We start from the raw sequence: 12,048 nt of genomic DNA on the forward strand, positions 1-12,048 counted from the left end.
TTTGGAGCTAAATGGGCTAATTATCCCATTTTAGAGGAAAACAAGCTAAGTATATAATATTAATGAGCTAACCAAGGTTCTTATGCCATTTTGAGGTTATTATGGCATTTTGGAGCTAAATTGGCTAATTATGTCATTGTTGGGGAAATTAAGGCAAGGAGAACATGAAAGGGGAGAAGAAAGAGGAGGAGGAGGAGAAGAAGAAGAAATAAAGAAGGAAGAGGAGGAGGAGAAGGACTAGAAGGTCCTTAGCCTTCTCCTCCTCCTCCTTCTCTTCTTCTTCTTCTTCTTTCTTTTCATTTTTCCTATTTCCACTAGTAGGAAAAAGGTTTTTAACGATGGTATATGTGGTCGTTAAAAGTCGCATTGTGGTCGTTAAAGGTCATTAACAACTACATGATGTTGGTCGTAGTAGGCTCCATCGCTAAATGTAATTTTCCGGTTGTTATTTCATATAACGACGGGATAGTGTGTGGTCATCCCTAAGGCAATAACAACCACAACTACAGTATTAACGACCACTTTTCTCATCGCTAATATTTTATATAATTTCGGTTCAACCACCTTTAGAATTGTTAGCACCATTCAAGGCTTAAACGATATCCACATTCATTAGGAAATAAAAGAATCTGAATATTGAAAGTGTCATACCCTCCTTTATTAAATAAGACAAGTTAACAAAATTCCGACATACAGTTCTGGAATTTAAACAACATCTAAGACATTCGAGTCAAAAGCACTCCTTATACATGACCAATGTACTGCTCATATCTAATTTGGAAACAAAATAACTAGAAAATATAGTATTTATTAATCTTCAATAGAGGGGCACCATCATTGTTTGAATGGATATAACTTCATCGGCAACTACAATACTCCTCAGGCTTCTTTATATTAAGGTGCACCATCATTCCTACAAAATGTTGAGTAATTTATAAAAGTGAGTTCAGGTAAATAAATTGGCACACAGTATAGTGGCAGATAAAATCGGTATATGAGAGCAACTTACTTGAGCATCTTGGCTTTAATGAGTCCGGTAGATCTGTAAGCAATGATAGAAATCTGGCCACATAGTTACAAATCAATATTTGTTGCAAGTAAATAGCACAAGGAAGTACTTGCATATGCCGTGAGTGACAAAACAGAACATAATTACAAGGCATAAATGGTTATAGGCATAGAGAGCATTAGTATATACTGATATATGAATGGTTATAATGGAATTCAAATGCAAACATCTGTGGCTTTTATCAAAATCATACATGAGCACCGACCACCGGGAGCAGATGAAAACACAAGATACAATTAGACAAGAAACCATGGTGGTGCGAAAAATAATCTTTTGCTAAAGATAATTAAATTGCACAGAGAGTATATTGGAAATAACGATGGTGTGTGTGTTGTCGTATCTGGGTTGTACACAGAACAAACACCTACGCCTACCAAAACGTCTTATATTCTGGAACGGAGGTAGTACGTAGTATACTAGGATTAGAACTTGTAACCAAGTAGACTAGCTTGTGGTAGTCCTAGCTGCTATATATACGCATGCACACCCCTTTGTAAACACTAAAAAACAAAGAGAATTAAAAAAACAATCAGGCTCAATACTTTTTTTTTGCGGGTAGAAATTTGTATTACTCAAAACCTCAAGTCCTTACAATCCATCGCAGCCAAATTCAAAGCTTCTGGAGGTCCCGAACCAAGCCAAGTCATGGTTCTACCCTCGCTACGAGCAAAATATGCTAAACAATCAGGCTCAATACGAGGCAATACACCCACTTTTTTAACCTGTACGTTTCCAGCCGTGAGGACTGATCAACGAAACAAGCTATCAGGAGCTGTGTATGTGCGTGCTGCTTCAGGCTAGAGTGAATTATCTTGATACTAGCTTTGGTACTGCATATTGCTTCGGACAGTTTGGGACATGAATCAAACTGACTGTTCTCTTTTCGTAAAATCTGTACATATGAACAATCAATTTCCATGTGCAAATAAATATAATATGTTGACTACTTATTACACAGGTTAAATGATACCTCACGCATTGGCATGATTGCTGCAGGAAACAAATACGTACCATCTTCTCTGAACTTAAAGTTCGGGATGAATTTAATACATTATTCGGGACCAGCAAAAACTGTGATGGATTTTTCTGATTGTAGTACTCAAACCTGTAGAAGTAAAAGGAACCAAATCAACACGATATTTATTGGAACTAATTCAAGAACAACCAGACCTATCCAGAGTATCCAAATAATCTTCTCTGTACAAAAAAACTAAAGCGTTTGGCATCTTCCTGAATACCTTAATTGGAGAAAAGTCATATAAGGAAACATGTGAGGAAGAGCTTGCTTGACCAATCTTATCTTCTTTTACAAATAAATCTGCAACAACGAATAAGAGCATCTTGAAGGTCAAGTCTTCCTTGATGCTGCGGCGACGCATGCGCCTCCTCCTTCTCCCCGCCCAGATCCTACTCCCACGGGAAGAACACTCAGCCCGTGCACCCACCGCATCTCCATTCTCCTCACCCGTAGCCCCTACACCACGGGGAGGTCGGTCTAGGGTTAGCCAGTACCTCTCCTGCTCGGCTTCCTCCCGATGGTTGTGGATGTGGAGGCCATGGACCTGCTGTATCTTGGGAGCTTGGTGGATGAGGGGCATAACCGTAGGTGTAGGTCAGGTTCATGGTGGTGGATCAGGTGGAAGAGGAACGAGGGAGAAGCGGCAGGTCATGTGGGAGATGAACCGAGGGTGAGGTGGGGATAATTAAATAAGAGGTGATTTTATCAATAACGACCACACCCATGGGGGATTTTTTCACTGTTTTGATCCTTAAGGCGTAAGTTTATCACATAACGAACTCGGTTCGAAAGTATTTCACGTTTTGACCCTTTTGGAAACGCCAGAGACCGTGGCGTTGCAGGCCTTAGTAGAAACGCCAGTCTACTGGACGTTGCAGCCCTTAGCAGAAACGCCAAGGGGCCTCGCGTTGCAGACCAAAGCAGAAACGCCAAGGGGGCTGGCGTTGCAGACCAAGCAGCATGCCGTGGGCTGGCTGAATGTCGTCGCTGCGTTCCATAGTGGGTCTGCAACGCCAGGACTGTTGGCGTTTCACAATCGGCCTGCAGCGCCAATTAGACTGGCGTTGCAAGAAAAAAAAACGCCACGGTAGACACGCGTGTCACTGTAGGGCAGAAACGCCAGCACTGTTGGCGTTTCACAGTGGGTCTGCAACGCCACGGTAGACTGACATTGCAGAAAATAAAAAACGCCACGGTAGACAGGCGTATCGCTGTAGGGCAGCAACGCCACGGTAGACTGGCGTTTCTATGTGCGTCTGCAACGCCACGGGCTCTAGCGTTTCAAAAAAGGTCAGATCGTGAAATAGTTTCAGCCAGAGTTCATTCCGTGAAATACTTTCATCCCAGGGATCAAAATCGTGAAAAAATCCACCCATGGGCTCTTTTAGCCATGAGTAATTCGGTGCTTGTTACATGTACTTGGTAGCCTGATTTCTACCATGCGAGGTTTGCTCAGGTTTTCAACGACCAAGAGTTTTTTCAGTCGTCGTTACAGATGGTTTTTCTAGTAGTGTTCTTCTCCTCTTCTCCTCTTCTTGGATCTAATTAAATTAGCTAACTATGTCTTTTTGGAGCTAAATGTGCTAATTATCCTATTTTAGAGGAAAACAAGCTAAGTATATAATATTAATGAGCTAACCAAGGTTCTTATGCCATTTTGAGCTTATTATGGCATTTTGGAGCTAAATGGGCTAATTATGTCATTGTTGGGGAAATTAAGGCAAGGAGAATATGAAAGAGGAGAAGAAAGAGGAGGAGGAGGAGAAGAAGAAGAAATATAGAAGAAGGAGGAAAAGGAGGAGGAGGAGAAGGACTAGAAGGTCCTTGGCCTTCTCCTCTTTCTCCTCCTCCTCCTCCTCCTCCTTCTCCTTCTTCTCCTCCTCCTTCTTCTCCTTCTCCTTCTCTTATCTTTCTCTTCTTCTTTTTGTTCTTCCTTTTCATTTATCCTCTTCTCCTCTTCTTGGAGCTAAATTAGATAACTATGTCTTTTTGGAGCTAAATGGGGTAATTATCCCATTTTAGAGGAAAACAAGCTAAGTATATAATATTAATGAGCTAACCAAGGTTCTTATGCCATTTTGAGGTTATTATGACATTTTGGAGCTAAATGGGCTAATTATGCAATTGTTGGGAAAATTAAGGCAAGGAGAATATGAAATAGGAGAAGAAGTAGGAGGAGGAGGAGAAGAAGAAGAAATAAAGAAGAATGAGGAGAAGGAGGAGGAGGAGGAGAAGGACTAGAAGGTCCTTGGCCTTCTCCTCCTTCTCCTCCTCCTCCTCCTACTACTACTACTACTTCTTCTTCTCTTCTTCTTCTTCTTCTTCTTCTTCTTTCTTTTCATTTTTCCTATTTCTTCTCCTCTTCTTGGAGCTAAATTAGCTAACTATGTCTTTTTGGAGCTAAATGGGCTAATTATGTCATTGTTGGGGAAATTAAGGCAAGGAGAATATGAAATAGGAGAAGAGAAACTTACCGTAGTGGTCATCAAGGAGGAGAAACACCTCGAGAAGGGTCATGCGATGCCGCTCGGGAGTTATTCTGCAGAATAGATATTTTGCAATGTCTCAGTTAGCATGATGACACTCAATTATTAATAGTAGGTTATAATGAAACTTACCGTGCCAATCGAAGAGAAGACGGGTATCGGCGGAGGGACTTGACCGCTCTTCTCGCACAGACCCTGAAGAGTGGGTCGTATTAGTTAGTAATGAAACAAACATTACACACATGATTTGGCTAATGTGAAAAAAACTTACCACAAAAAGCTCGTACAGGGCCCGTTGACCCGCCTCATTCCGGGACCTCTCCTCCTCAATCAATCGTGCCATGGTCTGGTCCCTCTCATCAAGAGCAGCCTAACTTGTCAATCTCTCTTTCTCAAGAGCAGCCTCAAGAGCAACCTGGCTTGCCAATCTCTCTTTCTCAAGAGCAGCCTGGTTTGCCAATCTCTCTTTCAGAAGAGCAGCCTCAAACACCATTCCTCATTACCACATTAATGATCTATGATGACACACATAATGAAATGGATGAAAGTGTTCTTAGTTCGTACAACTAACCTCGATGGCAAGATCGACTGGCCGTGGACGGCACATTATCTCAGGACAGCTGTTTGACTGGCGCGCCTTGATCTCCGGAAGAGTGAGTGGACAACGTATTATCCCATCTCCAATGGCTATCGAGCCATGGGGCCTCCCGCCACCAGATATCATCACCAGCTCTGGATCCAAAGGCTCGTGGCTAGGGTTAAAGTCATCCCCTTTCGTAGCCTTCCCCGCGTCCCTGTATGCCACGAGCTTCTGGTGGGATGATGTGTTGGTGAAGTTGTTGGGATCATCCAGGTCAGACTCAGAGAATGCCTTTGCCTTCTTGTACGAGGCAGTATGGGCCATGCCATAAAGGTCGTACAAGTGTGGCATCTCCGTCTTATTGTGATGCGCCTAAAAGAGAGGAACAAAATATTAGCATGAAGAATGAATTGCATGAATCATGAAGCAAATCACATACCCAGTTTCGTCCGAACTGAAGTAAGTTGGCGCTTCCTTGATGATGTGGCACACCAACCATTTGGCTACGCCGATCCTTCGCATTCTCGTGGACGGCTCGCCAGCTGCCTGTGCACCACTCATCAACCAACGCCTCCCAACAATCCATCTTATCAGCACACCATCTCGGGGGCACCTATAAGTTATTAGAAAGAATTTTCAGCGCTACGCCTTTGAATGAAATCAAGAAAACTACGTACAAGGACTTAAGAATAGGTAATTACCTTCATGTATTGCTCCTTCTTCAGAAACTTTCCGCGGCAATCCTTCTTCTGCTTCTTAATACTACGCATGGCGTAGTAATCTCGAATAGCCTGCGGCCGAGCCTCGTGGCGCAAGTTCTGTAGTAACCACCTACACTCAGCCTCGAGAACCCTTGCCGCCTCCTCCTCATATCCATCCTCACACCTATAGAAGGTCTACAATCAAACGTGAAAACACCGATTAGTACAATAATTCGCTATATTGTTAATTTTAGATTCTGTAAAAGGATAATTTACCCAAAAGCTCTGGATCACCATCTCGGCCCTCGTGTGGCACAAGACACCATCTATAATCTCCTCCGGCGGGGCCTCCGCAGCCTGGTACTGCTCCCAGGAAAATCCTAGTGTAGGAACCTGACCCTCACCAGGCAACGTGACAAACCCCGGGAAATTTGTCCGGCAAAGCACACCAAGGACGGAGTTCGGCCTGCGGACTCCAAGAGGGTGTACCCATCCCCTGCAGTATGATAAGGTCAACGCATTACATATTTGAACAAACTTGAAGGAAAAAGCTAAAAAAAGAGTAAATGTACTTACCTATCTCCTTCAGGTTTAATCACCGGCCTCTGCTCGCGGGTAGCCGGCACGACCGGGAGACGTGTACTACCACGCTTGTACACGGTGGCCCCGTCCACGTGCACATCGCCCTCACTATCCGTAAGCTCATCCCCGCCATCCCCGCCCCCTGAGCCACCCGTACCCTCAGTCCAATCCGGCAACTCGGTACGATCTGGCCAGGTCTCCCATCCGGGCCTCTCCACGTCAGGTGAAGCCTCCGGAACCGTAGTCTCGTGGACCGAATGCACCTCGACCCGAGGCTGCTCCTGGACCGGAGTCTCATGGGACGAATGCCCATCAACACCACGCTCCTGGAACGGAGTCCCCGTAGCCTCCTCCGCAAATGGGTCGACCATAGTAGCCCTATGCTCGGGTGAATGAGCTGGTGGTGGTGGCGAGGACGGCTCAACAGTCCTCCTGGATCTTCCGCGGCCACCACCTCTCACTGTACCCTTCCCCTTCTTCCCTACCCGACCAGCACCTCTCCCAGTGGGCAATGTCGTCGACGAAGAAGAACCCACGGTTGGTGTCGACAGACTATCTGCCAAGGCTCTACGGAGAGATAGGGGTGGAAGGGAAGTACCACCCCTCGTGCAGGGCGCCTGGGAAGAACCCGTCGAGCGATCTCGACCAGCGCCCACCATCTTTCAACACCTGGTGACCTGCCATGATAAAGATTAGAAGAAATTAGTACAACATAAAAAATTTGAATAACTGACATGAATAATAATATGTACATGAATAATAAAGATTAAAATATATATAATTTAAGTTGTGAATCTTACAAACTAATAATCATCATCAATAAATGCATCATCATCATCACTATCACGAATGTCTTCATGAATGACGTGCTCGTCGGGTTCAACGGCGTGAAGTTGTGAAAGGCCATCCTTTAGTCGTTGAAGCATTTACAGGTCATCCACATGAGTAACCTCTACGAGTTCCAGGTCTTCTGGTTCCGGCTCAGGGCTGGAGTCGGATTCATTGTCGCTGTCTACTTCCATGTTCTTGGGTGAAGCACGGCGGTTCTTGAAATATTTCTTGGAAAGACGTGTTTCTTGGAAGAATTCTCCATCATATGTGTCTGGGTTAATGTGAGGTTCATAATCCTGTTCATTTGGGAGAGGTGGTCTGACATGTGGCGGCACTTCATAAACAACATACCAACCTTCCAGATTCTTATCCGTTTGGCATGCCCACAGTAGATAGAAAACTTGGGTTGCGTGTTGAGCCGTAATATAGACATCGGGAACATCTAAATGGGTGTTTGGATTGATTTCAACTAGTCCTATGTGTTCATGAGTCCTTCTAGTCTTCTTCGGCTGGAACCAATAACATTTGAAGACTACGATGTTCGGTGGGTTTTCACCATAGAATTGAAGTTCATAAATTGCTTCAAATCTTCCATAATACTCGATAACAACTTCGCCGATAGCAGAGACACCACAATTTGTAGATTCCCGGTCGGACATAGATAGCTCCTTGCCAAAGGTACGAAAGAGATACCCGTTGATGTTGTATTTCTCAAATGAACGGACCTTATAGTCAAAACCATTAGCGACTTGTCTCAATTCGGCGTCCATAGACTCTGAATTAGCCTACAAGTTTAATACGAAACGATTGTTGCATTAGCCGCAAGTTAGACCAAGAAATGAAATGGTCCATTATTGATAATTACCGTTTGTTTGAACCAAGAGATGAAACCGGGATAGCCGCCTCCTGTCTTTGACAGAAGCTCATACTCTTCGATGGAATCATTTTCGATCACCGCTCCATCCGAGAATTTGGCGACGTAACGGCTGTTTGAAATATTCGGGAATAAGAGCAGTTCAAATGAATTAGAAGTTACGGGAAAATGTGTCGAGAACTCACTCGATGTACGGCCGCACTTCTGTTAGGTTGTTGAAGATATACAACGAAATGTTCCGCCATCCTTCGACATCCAAAGTTATTGGTTTCGAAGCACTGGCTGGTGCGAGCTTCCCTTTGAATAGGCTGAGGTTGGAACCACCTTTTTTAGGGTCTGCATCATTGTGCCAAGGCTTCGGATTATGCAAATGATCATTTTTGGCTTCGTAGTGTGCTGTCACAAAGTTTGCCACCTCCTCAGTAATGAATGCCTCAGCCATCGATGCTTCAATTCTACGCTTATTTTTACATTTAGCTCGAAGGGTCTTCTTCATCCTCTCAGTTGCATAGCACCAACGATCTTGCACGGGCCCACCCAATATTGCCTTGGTCGGTAGATGTAAAATCAAATGCTGCATTGGATTAAAGAAGCCCTATGGAAAGATCTTCTCTAACTTGCACAACAACTCCGGTGCAAACTCCTCCATGTGTTCTACCACGCCAGGCGACAATTCTTTCGCACAAAGAACACGGAAGAAATAGCTCAGCTCCGCCAATACTAGCCATTCATCCTCAGGAATAAAGCCACGTAACATCACCGACATTACCCGCTTAGCCATATGTGCCAATCATGACTCTTGAGACCAAAGATTTTTAATTTTTCAAGACTCTCTCCCCTCTTTAGATTCGTTGCATACCCATCGGGGAACATCAAGTGCATTTTGACCCACAAGATAATTTCCCTCATAGGTGGCCTTCCAAGATTGAACCAGACCTTTGGCTTCGACCACTTCTGCTTTCCTTTGCCTTCTCGCATGTTTTGTAACGGTCTATGACATAGTGTCTCTTGATCGACTCTAGCCTTAGTATTATCCTTTGTCTTCCCATCTATGTCGAACAATGTACCAAAAATAGCCTCTCTGATATTCTTTTCAGTGTGCATCATGTCGATATTGTGTGGAAGAAGGAGGTCTTTGAAGTAAGGCAGATCCCAGAAGCATGGCTTGTGAGTCCAGGCGTGTTTTGAATTATACCCCTTGAAATACCCTGGACGCTTTGGATCAGGCTCGAGGGCGTTCAATTAATCCAGGATCTGTTGGCCTGTGAAGCAGGTGGTGCCAAGTTTTTGACAACTTTACCTTTGGTAAAGTTCTTCTTGTCTTTTTTAGCTGATGGTCTGGATCCAGGAACTGTCTATGCAAGTCAAAGCAAGAATACTTCCAACACTCCTGCAATCAATGAAACTGAAGAGCTACCTTGCATTGGGGGCACGGGAACCTTCCATGCACACACCATCCAGAGAATAGCGCATACGCTGGCAAGTCATGCATAGAGTACATGTACCACACATGCATTTTGAATTTTTCTTTTCTAGCGGCATCGTATGTCTTGACCCCATTATCCCAAGCTTCTTCCAATTCATCCTTAAGCGGTTGCAGGTACACATTCATATTCTTCCCCGGATAATTGGGCCCTGGAATTATCAACGTCAGAAATATGTTCTTTCTTTGCATAATCTGCCCGGGGGGGGGGGGTTGAGTGGAATGACAAATACAGGCCAACAACTGTATTGGGTTGTCGTCATGCCGAAGGGATTAAAACCATCCGTGGCGGCGCAGACTCGAGGATTCCTTGGATCTGCCGCTTTATCCTGATGCAATCCATCGAAATGTTTCCACGCTTCCCCATCCGATGTGTGTACCACCATCTTATTCCCATACGCATCTAGTTCGGTTCTTTTGCCCAATTTGTGCCATGTCATCTGTCTGGCTGTCTCTTCGACCATGAAAAGACGTTGAAGTCTTGGTACGATTGGCATATACCAAAGAACACTAACTGCGATTTTAGTCTGCCTCTTCTCACCCATACCGTTGTCTATCACAAGATACCTGCAAGGCTCGCAATTGGGACAATAGTCCAAGTGTGCATACTCCTTCCTAAATAAGACACATCCTTTCTCACATGCATCTATCTTCTCATAGGGCATCTTAGGTACACGAAGTATTTTGTCCGTCTGGTACAGGTTTGCAGGCATGACTGGCCTTTGGGTAGGAAGCGTCCAAATAGTGTCATCATCGCGTCGTAGCATTCTCTTCCCAAGTTGAACTGAGCCTTCAGAGCCATTACTTGTGCAATTGCATCCAGCTGACAGAGCTCAGTGTGCTCATGGAGAGGACATTTTGAAGACTCCAACATTTCATAAAAGGCCTTTGCAGATTCCTCCATCTCATCTTCCGAATCCCGAGCATCATCAAAGTCTTGCACCATGTTTTCGATCCCGGTACCATGCTCGTCCGTGCGACGACGGACCACCTCAGCTCTTGTGCGTTGTATAGACTCACCATGAAATGCCCATACCGTATAATTACGCTTAAAACCCCTCCTCTGCAGGTGTTTAATCATTACAGCCTTTGTCGTCTTTTTGTAGTTTTCGCATCCAGGACAGGGGCAATAGTTTCTTTCCTGGCCATTTGCGAATGCGGCTTTCACAAATTCCTTTGTTTTTACAAACCATTCTTTCGTCATCTCTTTCTGACTAGGATGACCGGTATACATCCACGCATGATCACTCATCTTGCCTAGCTACTAAAGACAGAAGAAATATATTTATATATAATTTAGCATTTATATTCATCGGTTAATCAGGTTCGCCATTTTTATTATGTCCAGGCAACCTACAAGCTAATAGGTAAAGATAGGTCCTAATCCCACCCGAGTATGTGTAAATTGGGTTCGTTTTCCCATGCTGTGCTCTGGATCCAACGCAAAATTTCGGCAGCACCTCCCCGCTGTTCTCCTGATACACGTCTCCACAATAAACAGAGAGGATGTGCATCCGGAGAACAACAGGGAGGCACTGGCGAAATTCTGCATCGGATCTAGAGCACAACATACGGGAAAACGAACCCAATCTACACATACTCGGGCTATCCATGGATAATGTTGGACAATTTGAAAGGATGGCGATTATAAATATGCAAAGACATGCATATTTATAGATGTCGCCCTTTCGAACGGGAGACGCATAGTGGTCACGCATACTCATGATTTAAGAAACCTATATATAGCTAGCAAGTTTCATCGGCACGAAGACCGGGACAGAGCAATTAAGGGGGTAGGAGGAGAAGTCATTTGTGATCACCAACAAACGTAGGGGCGGAGCTCGTGCAACGCACATGGAGCTCGTCGAACAACTGCACATTGAAATTCACCCGATCAACACAAATATGATGTTTTTATAAGATAATCAGAAAATATGTGACCTAACTCTTATTTTCTTTTTTCTTTTTTCCTCTTATTCTTCTTCTTCTTCTTCTTCTTCTTATTCTTATTTTCTTTTTTCTTTTTTCCTATTATTCTTCTTCTCCTTCTTCTTCTTTTCTTCTCTTCTTCTTCTTCTTCTTCTTCTTCTTCATATTCTTATTTTATTTTTTCTTTTTTCCTCTTATTCTTCTTCTCCTTCTTCTTCTTTTCTTCTCTTCTTCTTCTTCTTCTTCTTCTTCTTCTTCTTCTTCTTCTTCTTCTTCTTCTTCTTCTTCTTCTTCTTCTTCTTCTTATTCTTCTTCTTATTCTTCTTCTTCTTCTTATTCTTATTTTCTTTTTTCTTTTTCCTCTTATTCTTCTTCTCCTTCTTCTTGTTTTCTTCTTCTCTTCTTCTTCTTCTTCTTCTTCTTATTTTCTTTTTTCCTCTTATTCTTCTCTTCCTCTCCTATTTTCCTTCTTCTTCTTCTTTCTTCTCCTTCCCT

The 12,048-nt window shown here is 43.7% G+C and overlaps 1 long non-coding RNA gene across 2 annotated transcripts; it reads right to left on the reverse strand.

The window, feature by feature from the left end:
• Positions 1 to 634: 634 nt before the first annotated feature.
• Positions 635 to 2,771, reverse strand: LOC123426714. Of its 2 annotated transcripts, none has more exons than XR_006622307.1 (4): positions 2,308 to 2,771; positions 2,040 to 2,174; positions 1,010 to 1,961; positions 635 to 913 (listed from the first exon to the last, which is right to left on the reverse strand). It is a non-coding gene; the product is annotated as an uncharacterized LOC123426714 (long non-coding RNA). The 2 variants fall into 2 exon arrangements; XR_006622308.1 differs by having other exon boundaries at positions 1,010 to 1,062; positions 2,081 to 2,174; positions 2,308 to 2,761.
• Positions 2,772 to 12,048: the final 9,277 nt, after the last annotated feature.

This window comes from Hordeum vulgare, chromosome 2H, assembly GCF_904849725.1.
Source record: "Hordeum vulgare subsp. vulgare chromosome 2H, MorexV3_pseudomolecules_assembly, whole genome shotgun sequence".
NCBI lineage: Eukaryota > Viridiplantae > Streptophyta > Magnoliopsida > Poales > Poaceae > Hordeum > Hordeum vulgare.